The sequence below is a fragment of the Myodes glareolus genome, chromosome 3 (genome assembly GCF_982192425.1).
Source record: "Myodes glareolus chromosome 3, mMyoGla1.1, whole genome shotgun sequence".
In the NCBI taxonomy this organism is placed as follows: Eukaryota; Metazoa; Chordata; class Mammalia; order Rodentia; family Cricetidae; genus Myodes; species Myodes glareolus.
The window spans coordinates 43,020,728-43,043,642 of NC_142028.1; the positions used below are offsets into that span (position 1 = coordinate 43,020,728).

The window sequence follows — 22,915 nt, forward strand, 5'->3', positions numbered from 1 at the left end:
ACACACACACACACAAGGCAAATAAATGAACGTCCCTAAGTCTTTTCTATTCAGAAGTAGATATGGAATGTTTTTAAGCTATCTTTATAAAACAAAAATCTTTCCCCAGATTAAAGTCCCACCCCCCGCCCCAGGGCAAATGAACCTGGACACTAGGAAGGAGGCTGGTGTTACTTTCCTTCGCTCGGGTTTTTCTGATGAGAAACTTTACACCCAGTGGTGCAGATGTTCTGTGATGAGAGAGGGCCTCAAACATCAATTCCCCCAGTGTCTATGGACAGCAAGTTAGAATGCATCTGCACTTGTTTCTTCACATGACTACATGACCCCTGGGCGCACAGGTAGCTTGTGGTCTCTTTCTGCCTCTAGGTCCAAAGTCATAAAAGTGTCCGTAAACTTTCTCTCTCTCTCTCTCTCTCTCTCTCTCTCTCTCTCTCTCTCTCTCTCTCTCTTCTCCCTCCTCTGGCCAGAATTCTGCCTGGTGAAGTGAACAGGACTGTCTTTCCATTTACCTGAAACGGAGAAGGCTGCCAGGGGCATGTACAAAGGTGAGCTTCAACAGGTGGGAACTGGACGTGAAACACTATAAAAAGGCCATTGCTAGCAGGACTGGGCAGGCATCCCTTAGGACAGACTTTCTCAAGCATGGCAGGGTACACATCACCCGAGGGTCTTCCTAAATGTCAGCTGATACAGGTCTAGGCAGGACGCAAGAGGACAATTAACAAGTTCCCGGGTGACACCCAATGCTGAGCCTCGGACAACATGGACAGAAAAGTGTAAACAGTATTTCTCAAACTTCTGGCTGAATCCAACAGCAAGAGAAATACTGAACTTAGCAGCAGCGTCCTCTTGCGTGGTCCCTCTCTCTGCATGTGTATGGGAGGGGGCTAGCAGTTGCAAGGAACACATGGGTTAATTTTGTCGCTGTTTCGGCACTGGGCTGCTTCACACACAATAAGCACATAGTCTGCCTCTGAGCTATCCCCACAGCCCAGTTTCAGTACAGGTTATGCCAGGATAATCCAAAATTCCATAACTTCTTGAATGCTGACATGATACCACAAAAAAAAAAAAATTCACACCAAAAACTATCTCGATGCACAAAACACTGAAGTTTTGCCTGAGAGTATCGTCAGACAATGTGTATAACATGAAGAAAATGCAAGTGAGCTTCAGGGTTTACACATAGGCGCTATCCCCAGGATGCCTCCCATCTATGTCACTGCAGTACGCTTGGATGGCTTCTATTCATCCTCCTTCATTGCAAAAGTTGAGCAAGATCCACAAATGTGACTCCCCTTCCTCTAGACGCTGTGCGCTAAGGAGTGTCAGCAGCATTTTTGCTAATCCAGGAATACACTGAAAGTCAGACCAAAATTTTTTTTTAAAGTTCAGATTACTTTCAGCCTCCTTTGAGATAAACACAGACATATCAAAAGGGATTGTTGATCAAAATGTTATTATGAAACACTCAGGTAAGTCAGGTGCAGTGGCACAAGTTTTTAATCCCAGCTCTTTCTTGGGAGGCAGAAGCAGGAGAAGCTCTGTGAGTTAGAGGCCAGGCTGATCTATATAGTGAGTTCTAGGACAGCCAGAGCTACATGGTGAGACCCTGTCTCCAAAGAAGGGCGGGGGGGGGGGGAGAGTCGGGTGTTAAGTTTTCATCATTTAAATTTCATTTTATCACCTACAAGATGACGGCAAAAATGCTCATGTGGTCCTAGGCAAAGGTGTCTCATTTCATTTCCCTCTCAAAAGAACAAGGGCTTCCTGATGAAAAAGCTGATTCATGCTGTGGGGCGAGAAATAAAAAAGATGAGCCTGGAACATCTTGTCACACACAAAGGAAGAACACTATGAGAACTTTCATAGTTTTGTCCAAAGCCTCAGGAGCCAACTTGAACTCTCTTACTGAGATCGATAAACTACAAGGCTGAGGATAGTGGCATACAACTACATCTCATCCCTGCACTCAGGAGGCTGAGGCAGGAGGATCACCAAGTATAGTAACCCAGTCTCAAAATTATAAGAACCAAAGCAGGTTGGAATGAAGACAAAGAAAAGTAGCAACATGAAGAAAAGCGTACAAAGTATGCTTCAGTCTGGGAGTTCACAGTGGTACTTTGAAAGGATGCCATATGCAGGGATGCCCAACAGTGGCACTAGCCATATTTTAAAATGAAAACATTGTGCCCCTGAAGGCAAAAACAAATAAAAATAAAAAAGAATCTGACTTAGACTATGCCTCTGTATCTAACTACCAAAATACAACAGACTGTAGGTTGCTGAGTTAGCAGCCACCGTTTCTATGCAATGAATGCCAATAGCACTCACTCCCCCAGCACCGGCAGAGAGGAACACCCTGTGCTGCAGACTTTGAAGTATTTCATTATGTACCTACATAAAGAATTCAAACCCTAAGAATTCATGATAAATACAGAGGCAGTGATATGTCTAAGATGGGCTTCCAAATAATCAAAGACTAAAGGGGTGGGACGTGTGTGAGGATGCAGATGGAACAAGATCGGTGCTGAGTTAACGATGCTGAATGCAGAGTAGGATGAACCAAGCGGGTTTCGTGGATTAAGAAGCCACTGCTGGGGCCGGAGAGATGACTCAGTGGCTAAGCGCAGTTGCTGCTCTCGCAGCTCAGTTCTCAGCACCCACACTGTGCAGCTCACAAGGTGGCTTGTAACTCCAGGTCCATTAAACCCAGTGCGACTTTTCAGGCAATTTGCAGGGACCAGAATACAGATCGCTGGCTTATGCTTGAAATCGATACTAAAAAAAAAAAAAAAAAAAAATTCCCTTACAAGCAAACAGGACTGAAGATATGGCTCCAAAAAACAGTTATTTTAAAAGTTTGAGGACTTAGGTCAATCTCTAGAATGCACCATGTTTAAAAGAAGAGGGAAAAAAGCAGGAGAGAGTACCTATTTCACAGGGTAAGGCTAGTTTACCAAATGAGAAATGCTATAGTTATAGACAGCAAGTACTAGGCTTTTCTTCTGTAATAAGACAGCTTTCATTTTCTTCCAAGGACAAAATACACCAATTGAGAACATTTGGATTGTGCAACAAATGACGAACTCTGAAGGATGAAGTATTTTTCTACTCTACTCATTTCATATATGTTACTTAAATAAAACCCCAGCAAGGGGCTGGAGAGATGGCTCAGCAGTTGCTCCTTTTCAGAGGGCTGGGGTTTGGTTCCCAGCACCTGTATGGTGACACACAGTCCATCTGCAAGCCCAGTTCAGGGTATCCAATGCCTGTTCTGGCCTCTGAGGTCACCAGGCAGGCAGGCAGTGCACTTCCGCAAATGCAGGCAAAACACTCCCACACAAATAAAATTAAAACATTTTTTTTTAGTGAAATAATCCCATCAGAGGGACAGATCTTTGGAAAAAGGAAAATTCAGGTATCTACAGGCTAGCCAGAGACTCAACTGTCTGCGTACCAAAGAAAGAACAGCAAATGGAAGGGTGCAACTTTGAGTCTTAAATACACAGCTAATTTTTACGTGTGGCAAAAAGCTTGGGGTCTGACTCTGGGATGGCTGAGACAGATTTATTCTTTTGCTGTGTGATTTGCCCATTGATTCCTAGCATTTGACAATGAACAGGTAACCTTTGCAGTACTACAACCAGGGACTTTAGCAATGCCCCCGTTAAGGCCTCGCTCCCGAGTTTTCCAGAAGAATCACTAATATGGAGTGTCTCGCACCCAAGGCGATGAAAACATAGTGCTCAGGGGCAGGTCATTCCCCCTCAGTGAAATTTGATGGCCAGCAGGGTGGTGATGGGGCAGAAAGCCGGTGAAAGCCCAGGACCACCGGATGCTTCTTAGAATTCGCTGAAGAAAGCAAAGATGGGTCTACTCTTTAGCGAAGGAGACGCCTTTGCTCCTTAAGTGAACCTCAATGCCAGGAAATGTCACATGACAAACCAGTCTGGAAATCTAGGTTTCCCTCATGCCCCCTGGATCAAGTTTCCATCTGGTATGTGGTCTTGCCAGCCAGGCCAGTCTCTTTAGAAAGCACAGTTGAGCTCAGCAAGGCTGAAAATTTCACTGGGGACCCCGTCAGGGTTCAGAAATCCTCAGAACTGCTGGTGTGCAAAATCTAGCTCCACCATTGGACCCTGACCACCCTCCCACCTGAGGTCCTCCCCTGCTCTCCACCTGCAGCCTCTCCAGCCTCCTTGCCCTGCCTCCAGCATGCCCTACTTCCTTCCACCTCAGGGCCTTCGCATTTTCTACTCTGGACTTGAGAAACATCAATATGGGCATATGGCTAGCTTCCTCCAGAGCTCTGCTCAAACGTCACATAGTGAAGACCTCTGCCTTAACTGCCACCACGACACACCCTTCACACCCTTTGAACTTATTTTTTTTTAAGATTTATTTATTTATTATGTATACAGTGTTCTGCCTGCACATCTGAAGAGGGCACCAGATCTCATTATAGATGGTTGTGAGCCATCATGTGGTTGCTGGGAATTGAACTCAGACCTTGGGAATAGCAGCCAGTGCTCTTAATCTCTAAGCCATCTTTCCAGTCTCGAATTTTTGTTTTTTATTTCTTATTTGGATAATACATAAATAAAATTTTCCAGTATTATCCATTGCCAGAACTTTTTAATTTTTACAAAGAGAAAGTCTGTGTTGATTAATCCAACTTCCCCTTCCTTTCGCCTCTGAGATGGTACCAATCTACATTCGGACCCTATTACCTGACTACACATACAGGACTTCCTACTTTGAGAATCATACACATATGTCTGGTGATGGCTGGCTTCTTTCAGTTAGCATAGTGTTCTGTGGTTTCAATACACCGTGAAAAGTTTCTTCCTCTTCTGGGCTGAATAATAGCTCACTGAACACATAAGCAGCACTTTGTTTTTCATTCATGTATGAACAGATACTTTGGGGGTTTGTTTCAGCCTATTGGCTATCATGAGTGAGGCAACTTTCAGCATAAAACAAACTGCATAAGTCATTGCTTTGAGTTATTTAGATACCTAAAAATGGAAATTTCAAATCTTACGATAACTCTTTCATATTTTCAGGAGCAACCATTCTGTTCTGCTAAGCGCTCCTCTTGCATTCCCACCAATGATACACTAGGGTTTCAATGTCTCTGAATCTGGCCCACACTTGTTCTCTGTTCTTCCTCTCTTTGCTTGATTTTTCCCCAGAGCACTTAGCACCTGCATACTGTAACACCTACTTCTTTATTTACAGTGACTGCCTCCCACCAGCAATTGAGAAAGACAACCAGCATCTACCTCTGGCCTTCACATGTACACACACATACACACACACACACCCCCAAGCAGCAACCTCTGAGGAACAGACTTGATTGCTTACTGCTGTACCCCAAGCACCTAGAACACAGCTGGCACCTAGCAGGTACTCAAGAAATCTGCTGAATAAGCAACATAACACATTTGAATCATAACACTTTTTAACAGGGGTGACAGTCTGTTAGGTACATATCACACCAGCTGTCTCTAACTATGACCAGGCTAGGAAATCACAGGGTTTAACAGGTGATGGCTTCCGGAGTTCATTCAGCTCATTCCTCAGAAAAGTAAAGTCATTCATACTGTTGACTTCAGGCCTTCATTCATCAAACTTCAACAGCAGAAAATAACCTAACACAACGCCATTCAATTCTAGTTATCAGCAATCTGCAGATCCAATGCATTTTATTTTGAAAAAAAAAAACCAAACCAATAGCAGACAAGACAGGACACTGTCCTTGTGTAGATTCCTTAATTAGAAGTATCCAAGGACAGCTTGACCTAGAAACCTAACTCCAGGCCTGCTTTTATTTTGGTGGATTTTTTTTTCTGTTGTTCATATTTGGTATCTGTTGTTTCGTTTGGTTTGTTTTTAAAGAGCTGCTTATATTAAAAAAAAAAAAAGGTCAGACAGAAATTCCATGAGATCATTATTAGCTAAAAAGCCATGTGGATTTTTCTCAAGTCAATTCCTTGCACACGATTGAATTAGTCCCAGAGTGTCCCACTACCACCCACACCTCTATAGTCATACTTTTGCAGCTAAAAACACTTTGAGGGCAAAGTCAACAGATCTTTTCTGTGACGTTTATCTACTGCTCTTCGAAGCAACCACTGCACCTCATATTCTTCAAAGAAGGCTGGCAACAGGAACCACATTGTCTGAATGGATGATAACACCCAAATGACTTTCGTGGAGAGACCAGAGTGATTCATTTGGAACATCAAGAACTTTCCCTGCTTGCTTTAGAAGGAAATCTTGATGGGATTTTCTGTTCCGATTTGATTTAGTCAAAGAGCAGTTTGTACTTTCAATGCACAGGCTCACAAGTACACATCAACACAACTGATAGAAATGAAGAAATAATTTCAAAAAAAAAAGAAAGAAAATAATGAAGAAGAAAAACATTGCTACCAGGCAAATCAGAGGCCACAGACCAACCTACCATCATTCCACACATTGAAGTAAAGCAGTTTAAGGTCTCCAATTATTCAGGCAGAGACACACCTGATTCTTTCAACCTGCTCACACGCCTTGATGTGAATGGTCAAGATATACTTCAAGCAAGAGAAAGGCCTCATGTTGCACGTGGACACTGGGGTTTGCTTGGTTTTCCTTCTTCACTATCCTGACTCCAGCTTTCAGCATAACGCTTTAAAAATTAATTTGACCCTACATTAAATCCTCCCACAAATATCTACATTCTCTTATCCCAGTGGCTCTATCAGTTCCTTCATACATCAGGGTAAGTATGGCTAATGTATCATTGGTGGGGCATAACTAAGAACTATTACATTAAGAGCAATGTGTTTACTATTTTTCCCAGTGTCTCGATCTCCCCCAGCACTGCACAAATTTAAGCACAAGCAGTATACATAACTGTCTGGGCTGCATCTCGGTTTCTTTACCGGTATCTAAGGCCTTCTGTGAGCCACAGCTCTGTACCTGGCTTACTACATCCTAACAAGGCAGTCTCATTATTTTTAGGCATCAGGTAGAGAAGACTCTGAGGACCAGTTATCCCTTGTCTGCAAAATACTCTGAAGAGTGGACTGACTCCAATCTTTGGTCAACATTAGACCACAGAAGAACTAACCTTCCCATCCAAAAGCCGCCCGCTCCACCACTACTCCCGAGGATCTTATCAGCAGGAAACAAAAGCATTATACTACCATAATGAAGTATCTGGCTTTTATTCCCTAATTAGAAAAACCCAAAGATTGTAGCCCAGGGAACAGCTAAATATTTAGGACATTAAAGAAGTTACCAAGAACCAGCTGCCCACAGCTCCCCAGCCCCTATTAACCTGTTGTTTACTTGGTTCACAAAAATTTCACAAGAAAAAAAAAAAAACTTGATGGATCAACCTGCAACTATGAGTGTGTGTGCCCCTACAGAGGCTATACTTTCTAGAAATGGAGTGGGACCATTTTAAGGCATAAAAAAAATAAAAATAAAAATAGGAGCCACTGTATTGACAGAGAAACACTGCCCTCAGCTCCTCTTCCAAGAACACATATCAAAACAAGAGAAACTCTCTGGGTTCCTTACCGTTCAGGTGCCTCCAGTCAAGTCCTGGAAGCTATTGTATTATTCTTTTAAACTCTAACTTCCCGTTTATGAAGTTCTCATTCTTTCAATTCGCCACTTTCATTTCTTACAGTCCAGCCCACTGATTACGTGCGAGTCCACAACAGAAAAGAACAAAGTGGCAATGTGTGAAGGGGAGGAGTATTTCACTTTTGCTTAAAGACCTCGGCAGAGGAAAAGTTCTGCATCGTTTGGAATTTAAATAAGGAGCATGCCTCTCCCATAGACCCATTATAGACCCATTTTACTGCATTTTGTTGTCGTTTGGTGCCTCCCCCCCTCCCAAACATCAGTCAGCTTCAATTCTGAGCCACCTTCAAAAGTAGTTGGCACTGGATCTTTACTCGGCAAAGATCATGACCAATTTTGACCACAGTTTCTTTCTCTCCGCTACTCTAAGGCTGCTACAAGAGGACTTGCGGAAAGGCTTAGGATAAATCCTCCTATTGACTTATTGACTCGACTTCCACACTCACCTGACCCAGGTCAGGCACTCCGTAGTCAAAGCTCGCCCAGCCAAGGATGCGAATCGTGCTCCCTTGCGGTCAGCTCCTAAATATTTACAAAGAAAGAAGACTGAGTAGGGAACCCCGCAAGGGTCTATAAGAAATGTTCCCAAATCCGAGTTTCGACCTTTTTGCCTCCATTTCCTGCGGATCCCCACTCCTCATCTCCCAATTTAGCAGCCAAATTGGCGGGATCTCTTGCCCCCAGATGACAGCAAACCCAGCTTGGTTATTTCCAGTACGTAGCTGACCAGAAAGATCAGGCACGCAGAAACTTCGAATACGCTGGAGGTGGAAATAAGGTAAGTGTTGAGGAGATCCCAAAGCACTTATTTCCCCGCATGGAGGAAGCCAAGGATACAAAACCTGCATCCTCATTGGGCACGAGTTGGGTCCACATTTCTTCCCTCACCACTCTCCCCGGCCCCCAGTTTTCTTCCGTTTTTAACCCCCCCCCAACACACACACACACACACACACACACAGGGGCCCCCACGCATGCATTATTCTATCAGCTATTCGGCGCAACAGGACTAGCTACATTTTTAGAAAGATTATTTCCTTGAGCAAACTCATATGACACCCCCTCAACTGCCCCCTTCCCAACAGGAGAAAAAAAAACTATTTCCTGCAGCCACTCCAAGAGTTTCCAACTTGGGGGAATGCCATTTCAGTACAGAGAAGGGGGTTGAAGCTGGTCACTAGAGTCGAGGACATTTGGGGTTGTTTAAACCTAAAAAAATAAAAATCAGACCTCCTCCCGAAATTGCTCGCAGGGAAAGAAGCCCAAAAATACACGCCAAGTGCATGCAAAGCCACCAAAAAAAACTCCCAGAGATCAGGGCAAAAACTTCTGCGCACGGGAGCCAGTGCCAACTCCCCGCGCCCTCTGCCCGGCCCCAGCAGCTACCTTGGTGACCGGGGAGCCACGCCGGTTTTGGGGAGCAGGACCAGGAGAGGGGTTAGCAGCCGCTGGGCAATCCCATATCCGCGAAGAGGGAGCTCGTTCCGTTAGGATGGGAGAGAAACACCCACACCTCCTCTCGGCGTGCGCTTTCTTTCTCTCCACCCCCTGCCTCCTCCTCCACCACCACCACCACCTCCTCCTCTCCTCCCACCCCAGCAGGCTTGAGGAAACGCTTCAGCAGAACATCCACATGGTTACTGCACTTTGAAGCGGCGCCCGGCTACTTATATAGGCCGGGAAGCTCCCTGGGCAATGTAGTCCGAGTCCCAGGTCGTGCCGGAGCCTGGGGCTGTGGAAAAGAACTACAAGTCCCAGAAGCCCCCAAACTCTGGGGCTGGGTTCTAAATAGACGCGCGCGCGCGGAGAAGGGGGAGGGGCGTCCAGCGGGACCGCCCGGCTGGCGAAACTGAGTCTGAACAACCGACTTCCCAGGTTTGGAAAACGCGACCCACAGTCACCCCAGAGGTATCTCCTAGCCCTGTGAACCATTCTCTTTGCCTGTCATATCTTCCCTTTCCTAAAATTTAGGTGTCACGAGGGGCCGGAGAGAGGGGAAGCGCTCGGATTACTGTTTGGGGAAGTTTTTATAAGCTATTAACCACCCCCGCGTGCCCTGTGTCCAGGAGCCAAGAATTTCAGAAATCCGAGGCACAAAAACGCCAGTGTTTGAGGTCAAGGATTAACGAAGCGAGTTTGTCTTATTAAATCTGTTCTAATTCTTTATTAAATCGTGCTAGTGTTTGCCTGAAAAAATAAGTCTGGGAATGGAGTGGTTTCTGCTATTGGGGACGTGGGCTTATCGTGTGAGAGACCTTTTCTGAATCCGAGCTGTGTCTTGTCTTTCTTCGCACAGTGGGGGGTAAAAGAAACGCAACCCTCTCCAACGAACAGATAAAGGAACCGGTGCTGTCACTTGCCTACGCTGCGATTGCGAAGCAGAAAAGAAATTCAAACCGCGACCGCGGCCCTGACCCGGTTTCTAGAAGCCCCTTTGCTCCTGGAATTTGTAAACGCTTAAGTAAATAAACCGCAAACCAGAAAAATAAGACTTTCGGAGAGAGCTGCTCACACTGAGATGCTTGCGTCTAGGCGAGGCGTGCTCCTAGACTTCATCCGCTGCATCTGGGGTGAAGGGGTTTTCAACCCACCCCCAGTAGTATCTAGGGCTCCAGCTGCAAAGTGCTTAGGGCTTTGACTTTTGGAAGAAGTCCTTAGATCCCAGGCCAAATCGTCCTCCTCTCTCCTTCCCTGCCCCACACCCCAAAACCAGATTACAACGTATTCATTCCACAAACGTTACCCAAGTGTCATCTGGTGCCAGGCCAGGAACTGTGCCAGGGTATGAGAGCGCGCCAAAATATAACATCCTAAGCAGGGTCTGGCTGCTCCCGCTAAAGACCTGCTACTAACAGTAATCCTTGTAATGCTAACAAATGCTTCTACTGAGCTCAGCCTGCATGCATGTTATTGAGTTTTACCAACTCTGGGTTTGTTCCTATCTGCGTGGCAGGTGCATGGCTCAGGACCAGGAGAAACCAGGTTATCTTCAGTCTATATTGCAGCTCAAGCCTGTACCTATACTAAGCACTTGCTTTTAGGGGCCTCCATCACCATTTCCTTAAAGGACCCCTCCCCACATTTTTTAGGAGCAGCCTCTGAACTGCTCCTAAATAAATAAATCGCTGTCACTTCTTTGTCATAGTTTTGCTATCTAGAGAGGGATTGGATGTTCGTTACTATTTGCCTGCTGTCCTTCCCTATTGCTTGGTTCAAGTCTTGCCTGAAGCCTTGAAACTTTAAGAACAAAGGAGAACAAAATAGCTAATAATTAACAGACATCTCATGGATGCATGTTTATGTCCCAGACATTGTTTTTAAGCTCTTCAAGTGTTATCATTTCATCAAATTCCTATTAAGGAAGCATTGTTTTTAGCCCATGGGAAGCTAAAGACATGCAGGTTGCATTACTTCCTAGAAGGCACACAACTGGCTGATCTTGGAAATCTAGTGTCTGCTGCTTCACGCTGGTTTTCTCCCTTCTCAGGAAAACCCCCAACTTGCCACAGCAGAAGAACCCACGCCTTTTCATATCTGTTGTTTCTCCTTCCCCCCCATAAAAACAATTGGTTCTGTTTTCCAAGGACCTTTGACTCTACCTTCCAAGCAATCCCAGCAAATTGGTCCATGATGATCTAACTGGTGAAGGCAGAGAGGGTTAACTTCATGAGCATCTTCCTGGGAAACAATGGAGTTGTGATATGGGTGTCCAAAAGAATACTTTTGGAACGGAACAGGTATCTCATTTTCATATTCACTACGTGGTAGACACAACCCCCCTACCTGCTTTATCCATGGCCTTCCCTCCCCAGACACACTTTATTTATGTGTTTATACTGTTTCTCTGGACTCAAAGGGACTGACTCTTCTGTCTGCACATTCCTGTAGATGTGCCAAAAAAAGTTTCTTAAACCTTTTAATGGAAGGTGTATTGAGCTTATGGAAGGCAGCATGAACATATTTTCTGAACATGCAAGCCTTTAGCTGTCCAGATCATTTTCTATGTCAGTGTGTGCACATAGTATTGTTCAACATTTAGCAAGTTCTGGAAGCTGCTGGAGCACAGAATGGTACTTTTGCCAAAAGAGGCTCCTGACGATGCACACACATCCCTATTGATGTGTGGCGATGCTGACGGTGATGGATGCTGAAACGAGTGACTTGCTCTTTATGACCAGGGGCCAGGAGAGGGGCTGTTGCTTCTCTGTTTTATTTTTCTCATGGGAAGAATTTCTCTAGACCTGCATCTCCAGTCCAGTAGCTGCCAGCCATTTAGGTACTCAGATGGTGGCTACTTCTAATGAAGATTTGAAGTAGTTGGAAGGTGCACAGTTAGTTTCAAACACTCTGTTTAAAACCAGAAATCCTCAATAACTCGTGTTGATTACATTCTGTAATTACAGTAGTTCGGATCGACTAGATTTCAAAAGTGAGAGGACTGGTTTTCCTGGTTTTTGCTTTTTAAATTGACTAAAAAATTAGTCTGAGGCTCATGTTATATTCTATTGGACAATGCTAATACAGAAAACTAAGAGTTAAATCCCCGAAGTAACTCCAAATAATGAAAACCAGAGCTGGGAGATAGTTCAGTGGCTAAAAGCCTTACTATATAAAAGCGTGAGGACCCACGTTCTGATCTCCCAAACTCACATGCAAGCCTGGCAGGTGCCGTGACCTGTGACTTCAGCACTCCAGAGGCAGAGACCTGAGCCCCAGGGCATGCTAACGAACTAGACTAGCTGGAATTGGTGACTTCTGGATAAAATGAGAAGCCCTACTTAGTAAATAAAGAGGAACTTGGCAGAAGATACTCAATGTCACCTTTGGACCTTGGCATGCATACACATACATATGTGCCATGAACAAATGTGCCTATACACATGCAAACATATCCATATACGAATACTACATGTACACACATGCCCAGTAAAAAGAAATTATAATCCACCATAAAAGGAGCCATGTGTGACTTTACCCTTGAAATGCCCATGCAGGGAAGGCAGAGAACTTCACAGTCAAGACAGTATTGTGGACTGAGTCTGAAGAAAGTCCAAAACTAGCACAGTAGCTTACTCCAGGGAAGCCCTACAAATAGAAACAGTGTTTGTCAGCAGTACATGGCTGCAGACTTGGACTAAATTCTAAATTCATCTGCTGAGAAACCCACCCACAGGTCCCTCCTACTGTGGCAGGATGTACCAAGGAAAGCAGGATTCAGAAAAAGAAGGGTTTACATCCAGTTGCGCCCTTAACATCCAAGGCGTGTGTTTGTGGAGAGAATAATGTAATTATTGGCTAATCCTTGGCTTGCCAACCGGCTGGGTCATTGAGTTACAGGACATGACAACACTTCCAAACCTCACCTGAGCATTACCAAAACAAGAACATGATCCCCAAGGCCAGGGAAATATAATGGTTCATCCTGATACCATGCTTAGCCACAAAGCAAATGTCATCTTGTTAGAACACAGTTATTTCCGGTTTTCTTCTAGGCATAATCTCCAATCACCCATAACTGTCATAGTGAGCCTTGAATGTTTCTGTTAATAGCTTCTCCGCGTCACCCATAAGTGGCATGACTCTAGCTATCGAATGTGCTCTATCTTGGACCTAACTTCTTTTTACCTGGTGTGATGAACAACCATTGCCCATGAGAAATGTCAGTAAAGAGAAATTGATGTTATCTGTATAGTTACCAGATCATCTTTCCTAGTCATATGTTAAATCCTGTGTGGTAGAAGAAAGAAGATATAGTTCTTTTTGATGATTTTCTAAAACCCATGAACTTGTCCCTCAACACCAACAGACATTCCAAATGGTAGTGGGGTGATCTGAAAGAAAATGCCCCCAAAGGGAGTGGCACTTTTAGGAGGTGTGGCTTTGTTGGAGTGGGTGCAACCTTGTTGGAAGAAGTGCAATTCTGGAGGCAGGCTTTGAGGTCTTATATATGCTCAAGCCACACCTAGTGTCTCAGACCACTTCCTGTTGCCTGAAAAATGTAGGATTCTCAGCTACCTTTCCTTGTCTGCCTGCACACTGCCATGTGCCCACCAGGATGATAATGGACTAAACTTCTGAACCTGTAAGCCACCACCTCAATTAAATGTTTTCCTTTATAAGAGTGACCATGGTGTCTCTTCACAGCGATAGAAAGCCTAAGTAAGACAGGTAGTATCAGTCCTTTGAGTTTTTATACTAAGTGGTCCAGAACCCACTCATAAGCATACCCAAAAGACTAAATTATCTTTGAGCTCCCTGTGTGATCTTTATTCTCTTATCTTCAAAGATAATATCTTTAAAGATGGATGTTTGTGTACCTTTTGTAACTCTAACCTGGAACTGAACAAAGAGGAGGTGTTCAGCACTTACTGGATCATGAATTCTTGGGACTCCATGAATGGCCAGAAGAGATGATGACCTGAAGACACTCCACAACCTGCATGAGATGGAAAAGTAGAGCTGGTAATCAAACAAAAAACGGGAAAGAGAATAAATTGATATGGAACTTAAAAAAATGGAAGGCATTTCCTGACTCCGGATGTTTCTCTGTTTCTCTGTTCTGCTCAGTCCAGCAGCCTCTTCCAAATAATCACTCAGAGGCTTATATTAATTAAAATTGTTTGGCTGATGGGTCAGGCTTATTACTAACTAGTGTAAATAGAGGTTGCTCATTTGTTTCCTGACTGCCCAGACCCGAATAATCACACAGAAACTATATTAATTACAACACTGTTTGGCCTATTAGCTCAAGTTTCTTACTAACTCTTACATCTTAAATTAAGCCATTTCTATTAACCTGTGTATCGCCATAAGGCTGTCGCCTACCAGGAAGTTTCTGGCCTCTCCTTCTCCTCTGGCCGCTACATGGCTCTCTTGTCTTCGCCTGCTCTCTCTTTCTGTCTCTTCCAACCTGGCTGTGTGCTGCCCTGCCATAGGCCAAAGCAGCTTTACTCATCCACCAACAAGAACACACATACAGCAGGACATCCCACATCAAACTAGCTCTCACATTTAAATTAATCTGTTTCTTTTAATCTATGTATCACCACGTGGCCGTGACTTTTACCGGTTTGCTGGCATGTTGTTTCTTGGGTGGCTGCTAGCATCTCTGCAATCCCGCCTCTCTTGTCCTGTATCTCTGCTTGGAATTCCCGCCTGGCTCCATTCTGCCTTGTCATAGACCCAAGCAGCTTTATTTATCAACAAATGAGAGCAACGCATATTCACAGCACACAGAAAATCCATCTCACAGCATCCAGACTCGGGCATCCTGTGCAGCCCAGAGAAAATATCTGAAGTGGAGGCCCCACATTTGTTGTCCTGTCTCTGAAATTTAGAAGAGTTTGCTAGTTGGTTACCTGGTGACTAGGGTTAATACTGCTTTATTTCACATGGAAACACAGTTGTGCTGTCTCTGAGGGTAGCATTTATAATATTATTTGGAATCCCACAAACATAAGAACTATTAATTTCTTGCACATTGTTTCCATGTGAAATTTGCAGAGTCAGGGGTGTACCACAAAGTAGGACATCCAACCCCACCTCCCGCCTCCCATCTACAAGACTGTTAATTCTTAACCTGTTAGGGTTGACAAACTGGACCTGGATCCTTGAAATACCTTGCTGCCGTACTCTATTATTATAGCAGAAATTAAATACAGGTGTCAAAGGAGACACATGAAGTTAGTTTGTTATTGTTTTAAGGTGGGGTCTCACTGTATAGCCCAAGTTACCTCAACTCGAGATTCTTCCCCACTTCCCAGTGCTGGGATTGCAGGCATATGCCCCTGTAGCTGTCTGAAGCTTTACATTATACAAGAATTTAAGAATCTGTGTTGTAAAAAAGCATATATGTTTTTCAAAAAATCAATTATTTTCCAGCTTCTGGGGCAATGATTTATTTATATTAGAATTTCACAAAGTGAAGTTCCATGGTATCTGAAACTCAATCTCAAATGTTTTACAATTATGTAACTGAAAAATATTACACATTTCTTTACTTATAGTTATTTGACTTACTAAAAGCTATGACGAAAACCCTGTGTGAAATATTTATAGTTGATTGTCTTTTTTGATACATTTGCAGTTATGTAGAAGAAGATTACATTTCAATAGATTGTTGAAAAATATATATGAACTAGCAATAACTAGCAATTTTCATGCCAATAGTCTCCAAGCTTTGAGTAAGTCTACATATTTCAGTATAGCCTTCTCAAGACTTTTCCAAATCGAGACCTGTCCTTTTCTGAAGAGAAACAGAAGATAGAAAACTTGAGAAATTTTGCAGACATCAGTCAATATAATCACTAACCCAGGTATTAAATTTTACTTAATTCAGTCACCAAACAACTGAAACCAGCAACTTTTCTCACTTCATGTCCTATGTTAGTATATCCAGATTTAAGTAAAGCAACTACTTGCTTTCATTCCCAATTTATTACCTTCCCAGATTTTAAGTCTTGTTTTTGAGTCCATATTTTAAGTCTAACGTGGATAAAGGCTTTGATTAACCTATATGCTGATAGATTACTTGAGGGCCATGTTTCACAATACGGGTCATTAGGGTGGAAACAGTCCAGAGCAGCAGAGCTGAGGGTGTAGGGCTTGGTTAATAGTGCTGGACTATCAATCAGTACTGAATAAGTAGTTTCCTGTTTTACCACGCACTCTGTGGGGCACTGGGGACTATGGAGGACAATGGAATTCAAAGAGCTTTTGCTGTCTGCCTTTTCATCACAGCCTTCCTTCCAGAGGAATTTCTTCATGCGGTTTAGAGGACAATAACCAGGAAGGCTGGCTCCATTTAACTCACAAGCTAGACTCGCCTGGGCTTTCACCTCTACCCTTCTGGGTTTCCTTCCAGGGGCAGACTGCAGAGTGTGCAGCTGTGGCCTAGAAAGCAGCCCAGATGCTGACAAGCCCTCCAGCATCCTCAGTTACTTACCTCCAGAGCCACCTGTCAGTTCAAGCAACAGTGTTTCTTTGTTAACACATTACTTATTACCAAGATGGTCCGAAGTTACTGAACCGTTTCTATTGACTGTAATACAGCATGTGAAGGAGTGGTTCTGAGTGGTTTCAGTTCATTTTCCATTCAAAACCAGCCCTTGCTTTTGTTTTGTTCTCTGTGGATATATACTTGATGCTGCCTTCTTAGGAGGATGAAAAGAAAAGGGAGGCAGGAGAGGAGGAGGCAGATTGAGGAGAAGGAAAGTGAATCTATTTAGAGGTAGTCTAAGCCTTCCTCAATATTTGGGAAACTTTAAGAAACAGAATAGATCATTTATCCTCTATACCAAATGAGTAGTTATTCTTTAAAGAAAAAAGTTTTAAATAAGCCTATGATACTTTTATCAATGAAAGACTACTTAAAAGACAATAATAATTGTTTTCAGAAGAATTCTACTCCTTAAAGAAGCAAGGCCTTTTCTCCCGAGGTTCTCTCTTTTGTCCATGAGACAGAAAACATTACAAGGCAGAATGAAAAGATTCCATTTAGTAGTAAGTAAATATATTTGGCCTTTAAGACGAAAGATCCTGGTAAGATGTTACTAATTATTTTAACTTTTAACTAGTGAGTTATTGGATGGTTGTTTGACCTTCAGAAAAGGTGTGTGTGTGTTCAGTTTGGGTTTAGGAAGTAGGAGTAATAGTTCATTAGGATAAAAAAAAAACTTGCTGCTTTTTTAAACTGTCTGTCCTTGCTTCTGACTTTTTATTTTTTTAGACCATGCTCAGCCTGACCCCAAATCAGCATTAGAAAGTAGGTTCTCACGTTAAATTAGCCTTTATTTCTCCTCTGCTTCACTTATTTTCAGAGCATATCACAAGGGAAGAGGCACCAATATTGAAAGGAAAAGGAGGAGGGACCTGCTAACCTATTTTCAAACTATGTTTTGAACGACTAATAAGTCTGGTGACATGTCAATCCATCTACAAAGTAAAGGAAATAAAACTCCATATGTTTATGGGAAAATGCCCAATGCCCAAGTAAATTTTATTAACGTCAGCCATTAAATGGCGAGTCTCATTTTATGTTTTTATTTCTTTTATAAATGAAGTAGAAGCAGAAAAATCTTGAGATGAAGGAAAGTAGGATGTGTTTTAAAGGTTTGTTGGCAGAGGGGCTCATGGTCATCTAGAATTCTCCAGAAAAGCTGAAGCTTGGTTGGGAGGTACTGAAGACTTCACGCTCATAAGATGGGATGCACTTTTTGAGGCACGTATTTGGCAAATAGCAGCACTCACAAAGTACACAGTGAAGAGCTCTGAGGAGAACTTAGAATGTATTGGCAAGTAGAACTTAAAATGACTTCTGAACCTAGATATTTTTTTCTCTTTAAGTCCCCTGTTCCTAACAACGTGTCTGCTATGTAGGGGATCCTTGGTGTATACGTGTTTTTTAAACACCTGGAGTCAACTTATTTCTTAGCACCATTTATCTGCATGGAGTATCCGTGTCTCTAAAGTTCAGACAAGGTGACAATGAGGATCCCTGATGGATTTTAAACAGGCTAGTTAGTCATGGTTCTTTAACATTGAACTACGTGTGTTAAGAGACATTCGTTCATTTCAAATAGTTGTTGAATTAAGATACAGCTTATAGTACTAAGTCATTTGTATCCTAGACTGGTCAGAACTAAAAAGCCTCACACAGAGAAGTAAAGAGGAGCCAAAATGCCTGGGTCTTTTCATTCCTAGATGTCTCCCTGAGAGAAACAAAAGCATGGTAGCATGCCAGTTACATAAGAGCTTGTATGTGAATGTTCACTGGATTTGGAGCTGCAGGCTTTGTGAGCCATCTCGTGGGTGCTGGGACCAGAACTCAGGTGTTTGAAGAGCAGTAAGCACTCTTATCTGCTGCCATCCTTCCTGGCCCCAGCCTTCATCCTCTTACCTGTCCATACCCATATCATCATTATATTCCCCTTCCTTGAACTCTTGATCCTCCTGCATTCACCTCTCAAGTGCTGAAATTACAGACATGCCCACCATGCCCAGTTTTATTCAGTGGGGGAATGGAATCCCTAGCTTTTTTTCATGCTGGGCAAACACTCTCCCAACTGTAGTTGGACTTTCCTTTTAGCCACCAGCCCCCTAAATAATAACACACAAAGACATATTGTTAATTATGAAAGCTTGGCTTTTAGCTTAGGCTTCTTCCCAAGTAGCTCTTACAATTGAAATAAACCTGTTAGTATTAATCTACTTTCTGCCACATGGCTTTTTACCTCTCCTTCATTATGTATGCCTGACTTGCTTCACGTCTTGCAGGTGTTTCCCAAGGGACTCAGATTCTTTTCCAGTTCCTCTCCCTCCCTGGAAGTCTAGATTATTTTGCCTAATAGAATGTCCTCCTGATCTAGTCATGTTGTATCAAATAGCATTGCTATATTGCAATGTAGCAATTGCATCCTTTTCAATGGCTAAGTAATAGCCCATTGCAAGTATGTGTCACATTTTTTTTCTATCTATTCATCAATGTTGGGTATTTAATGTGATTACAAATCTTGTCTCTTGTGACTAATGCTACAGTAAACATAGGGGTGCAGATGTGTTCTTTACATTTTCATATTCATTTCAATGTGTGTGTGTGTGTGTGTGTGTGTGTGTGTGTGTGTGTGTGTGTGTGTTGCATTCCAGACACAGAGCACATGTAGAGATCAGAAGGCAACCTTTAGCAGTAGGTTCTCTTCTTCTACCACTTAGATCCTGGGACTCAAACTCAAGCACATCAACAGCAAGCACGCTTATTTACCTCCTCCGCCATCTCACTGGCCCAAGCAGGTCTGTTTCCAATAAACTTATTTCATTTCCTTTGGATATATGGCTGGTTCTTAGATTGCTAAATTCTGTAGTATTTGTAGTGTTGATGTGTTTAAAAATGTTTTTAACCTTTATTTTTGCCTTATGTGTATGGATGTTCTGCCTACCTGTCTGTTTGCACAGCATGTGCATGCAGGACCCACAGAGGCCAGCAAAGAATGTTGGATTTCCCTCTGGAAAAGCAGTGCTCTTAAACACTGAGCCATTTTCTAGCCTCCAGTTTTTTAAAAAAGTATGTATAACATGTTTGTTAATACTTTTGATATTTGTTTTTGAAGAAACTTCTTATGGTTTCCATATAGCTATGCTAATTTACATGCCTAACAACAGAGGCTAAGAGTCCTTCTCTCTTCCTAGGCCTGGTCAGCATTTGGTATTTCCTATCTTTCCAAGATAGTTGCTTGATCTGATCACTATGAGTGACATCTTCCTCAAGTCTTCAGCTTTGGATTACCTTGATGATCAGTGATTGAAAAGTAGTTTTCCTTTTCCTGACAGGGTTTGACTGTATAGTTCTGACTGAAGTGGAACTCAGCGAAAGTCACAAAGACTCACCTGCTTCTGCCTCCTTGATACTGGAACTAAAGGTATGCCCCACCATGTCTGGCTAAACTAAAGGTGTGCCGCGCCATGTCTGAAGAGGAGATTCAAGTCAGGGATGGCTTGAATGTAGCTGGAATCCCAGAACTCAGGGAAGACTAGGGAGGAGGGTCCTGAGTTCAAGGCCAGTCTTGCCGAAATACTGTCTCAAAAGAATGAAAAAATACTCAAAAATAAAAATGTTAGGAATTTCAGTAATTCTACTGTACCTGCTTTTTTCAATAAAGTGTGAAAAAGCTAGCATGTAAGGGCTGGGGTGATAGCTCATTGGTAAGCTCATCTGGTAAGCTCAGAGATTTAAATTTTATCCCCAGAATCCACATAAAAAATTCAGTTAAGTAACACATATTCATAATACCAGTCCTAGGGGGGTAAAGACAGGAGGATCCCTGGGCCAGGTGCTCAGGCAGCTACTGTGAGATTTTTCAGGACAAAGACAGAACAGAGCCTAAGGAAAGACACCAGAGGTTGTTCCGTGCCCTCCCCACCACATTCACACAGGAACCATCCACAGAAGAACTGCACCCTTGAACATGCAGTCACACATGCACGCACGCTTGCACGCACACAGTATTGGAATGAGAAGCCAAGCTTGGGCTCAGTTCATCAGCTCTTAGACCACTGGAAATCTAAACTACTAAACTAACTTCCCAGCCCTTCCGGTTCTGCCCATTCTCCCCCGAAAGATGAGATGGGATTAACGTTCTGATGCTGCTTGTGTCACTGCGTCGCTATTATCACATTGTAACGAATTGGACTTTCTATTACAGCAGCATTTTATCCCCCTGCCTTATTTGCTTGACCATCAGGATGGCCAGTCCTCACCATGAAAACTTTCCACAAGGGATCACAGGACCGCTCTTCTTTCCCAGTGACCCAGGCAAAGAATCCCTCACAGTCACAAGAAAATGGAGTCTTCCCAGGGCGGCGTCTTTTTTTGTTCACATAATGGTGATATCAATTTATTTTTTATTCTAGAACAGGAAAACAAAGAGAGCCTAAAGCCGGACTTTCTTGCTAGATTTCCCAAAGGAGTGTGGCACAGTTCCTTTTTCTTCTCTGCAATTATGTTCAGATTAATTTGCTCCTGGCCCAGTTGACATCTATTCATTTCTGCAGCCACTGCATCACACCCCAAATGAACTTCCTCTTTCTATTGTTGGACAAGTTTTCACAAAATAGTTACAAACTTTCTGCTTCCGCTTTATTCAGTGGCGTGTGTCAAGCGTTTTCTCCAGACTCTTTCCTCTGGCGTCTCCCTGAGGAAAGCGAAGTGACAATCCATTATGGGCAGAGCTTTCTGACTTATGGGGAGGAGCAGACGGGGAGGACACATTTACTAACTGTCTTTGGCATGCCAGATGACAGTGCATCTAAGGCCTTTTAGGGTTCTTCACACTAAGTGATTTTTTTATTGGTCATATCAACACATTAGATACATTAGATCAACACTAGAGAACATTTATTTTAAATTTTATTTTTATTTGTGGATGTGTGTGTGTCTGTGTGTGTGTGCATGTTCACACGTCACAGCAAGTGTGCCAAGGGTCAGAGAACAACTTTGTAGAGTAGGTTTTTTCCTTCCACTATTATGTGGGTTCCAGGGATCTAACTCAGGCTATCCTGGGTTCACAGTAAGTGCCTTTACCAACTGAGCCATCTTACCAGCCATAGAAACAATGTATTAAGGTCTCACAGTTTGCTAAGCACTCCATATAGATCACCCTGCTGAATCTTATCACCATCCTCATAGATGGGTTTATTACCTCCTTTGATAGATGAAGAAGTTAAGTTCTAAATTTCAAAGAAATTGCTGAAGATCATTCAATTGAAAGTAGTGAAGATTGATTGACTCCTGAGGAATACCTTGGGTTCTCACAGTGCAGCCCTCAGATCAGCATCCTCAGCATGGCCTGTCCCCCAGGAAATTGCTAGAAATGCAAATTCTCTACTGTACTTCAGATGGATGGAGTCAGAAGTCCCAGGCCAGGGATGGCAGGTGAGAAGCAATCTGTGTTTTAACCAGTCCTGCAGGTACCTCTGATGGATGCTAGCGTCAAAGACTCAACTGTGCTTTGCTTTCTATATACAAAGGCATCACACTTGTTATTAGGAAACTGTGAAGACCACCTGGGAAATGACTTCAGAAGTTTCAACTGAATGGCCAGGAACTGGGGAGATCCTGTGGCTTTCTGCTGTGGAATAATCCTTTTGTATTCTGTAAAGATTTGTCACTTGAATTGGCTTAATAAAACGCTGACTGGTCAGTAGCTGACAGGAAATGTAGGCAAGACAACCAAACTAAGGTTGCTGGGATGATGATGGGTGGAGTCAGAGGAGTTGCCAGACAGACGCAGAATGAGTCAGACATACAAACTGGGATAAAGATAAAAGCCACATGGCAGAATGTAGATTAATAAAAATGGGTTAATTTAAGTTGCAAGAGCTAACTAGTAATAATCCTGAGCTATTGGCCAATCATTTATAGTTAATATTAAGCCTCTGTGTGTTTATTTGGGAACAGCTGGTGGGAGAGAAATTTCTGCCAATAGCTTTCTGCTTCTTAGCAAGATGCCTGAAATATCCCATGGTTTATGAGACCCTTCCTTGAAGTTTTCAGGAACTGGGCAGTTGATAGTCTTCTAAATTCCCTTAAATAGCTGGTATGAGAGTTAGACTCTATTTGGTCCCTAGATGATTGTTACCACTAGCATCCCATGCAAAATCACTCTCATAGTTTTGGTGGAGGAGGAAGGAGAGCAGAGAGAGAGGGTGGGGACCAGAGTCCCTCACAGTGTGTATAAGTTGCCTCATTCTTCCAAGGATACAGTGCAGTGGT

General features: G+C 43.1%; 1 protein-coding gene and 1 long non-coding RNA gene across 6 annotated transcripts in view; one reads left to right on the top strand and one right to left on the bottom strand.

Moving 5' to 3' along the window:
* The window catches only part of Itpr1 (inositol 1,4,5-trisphosphate receptor type 1), a 337,447-nt gene extending 328,237 nt beyond the window's left edge, over nucleotides 1-9,210 (bottom strand). The window contains exons 1-2 of the mRNA XM_087904450.1: nucleotides 9,037-9,210; nucleotides 8,097-8,172 (exon numbers count right to left, since the gene is read on the bottom strand). The gene's annotated coding sequence lies outside the window, so the exon portion shown is untranslated. The remainder of the gene's footprint in view (nucleotides 1-8,096; nucleotides 8,173-9,036) is intronic.
* A 208-nt stretch (nucleotides 9,211-9,418) lies between these two features.
* On the top strand, nucleotides 9,419-22,568 carry LOC125403263 (uncharacterized). 5 transcript variants are annotated; one of them, XR_015737468.1, is made up of 8 exons: nucleotides 9,419-9,558; nucleotides 9,947-10,432; nucleotides 11,235-11,387; nucleotides 13,937-14,112; nucleotides 19,360-19,437; nucleotides 19,975-20,063; nucleotides 20,886-22,075; nucleotides 22,171-22,568. It is a non-coding gene; the product is annotated as an uncharacterized LOC125403263 (long non-coding RNA). The 5 variants fall into 5 exon arrangements; XR_015737467.1 differs by having other exon boundaries at nucleotides 20,847-22,568; XR_015000963.2 differs by having other exon boundaries at nucleotides 20,886-22,568.
* The last annotated feature ends 347 nt before the right edge of the window (nucleotides 22,569-22,915 follow it).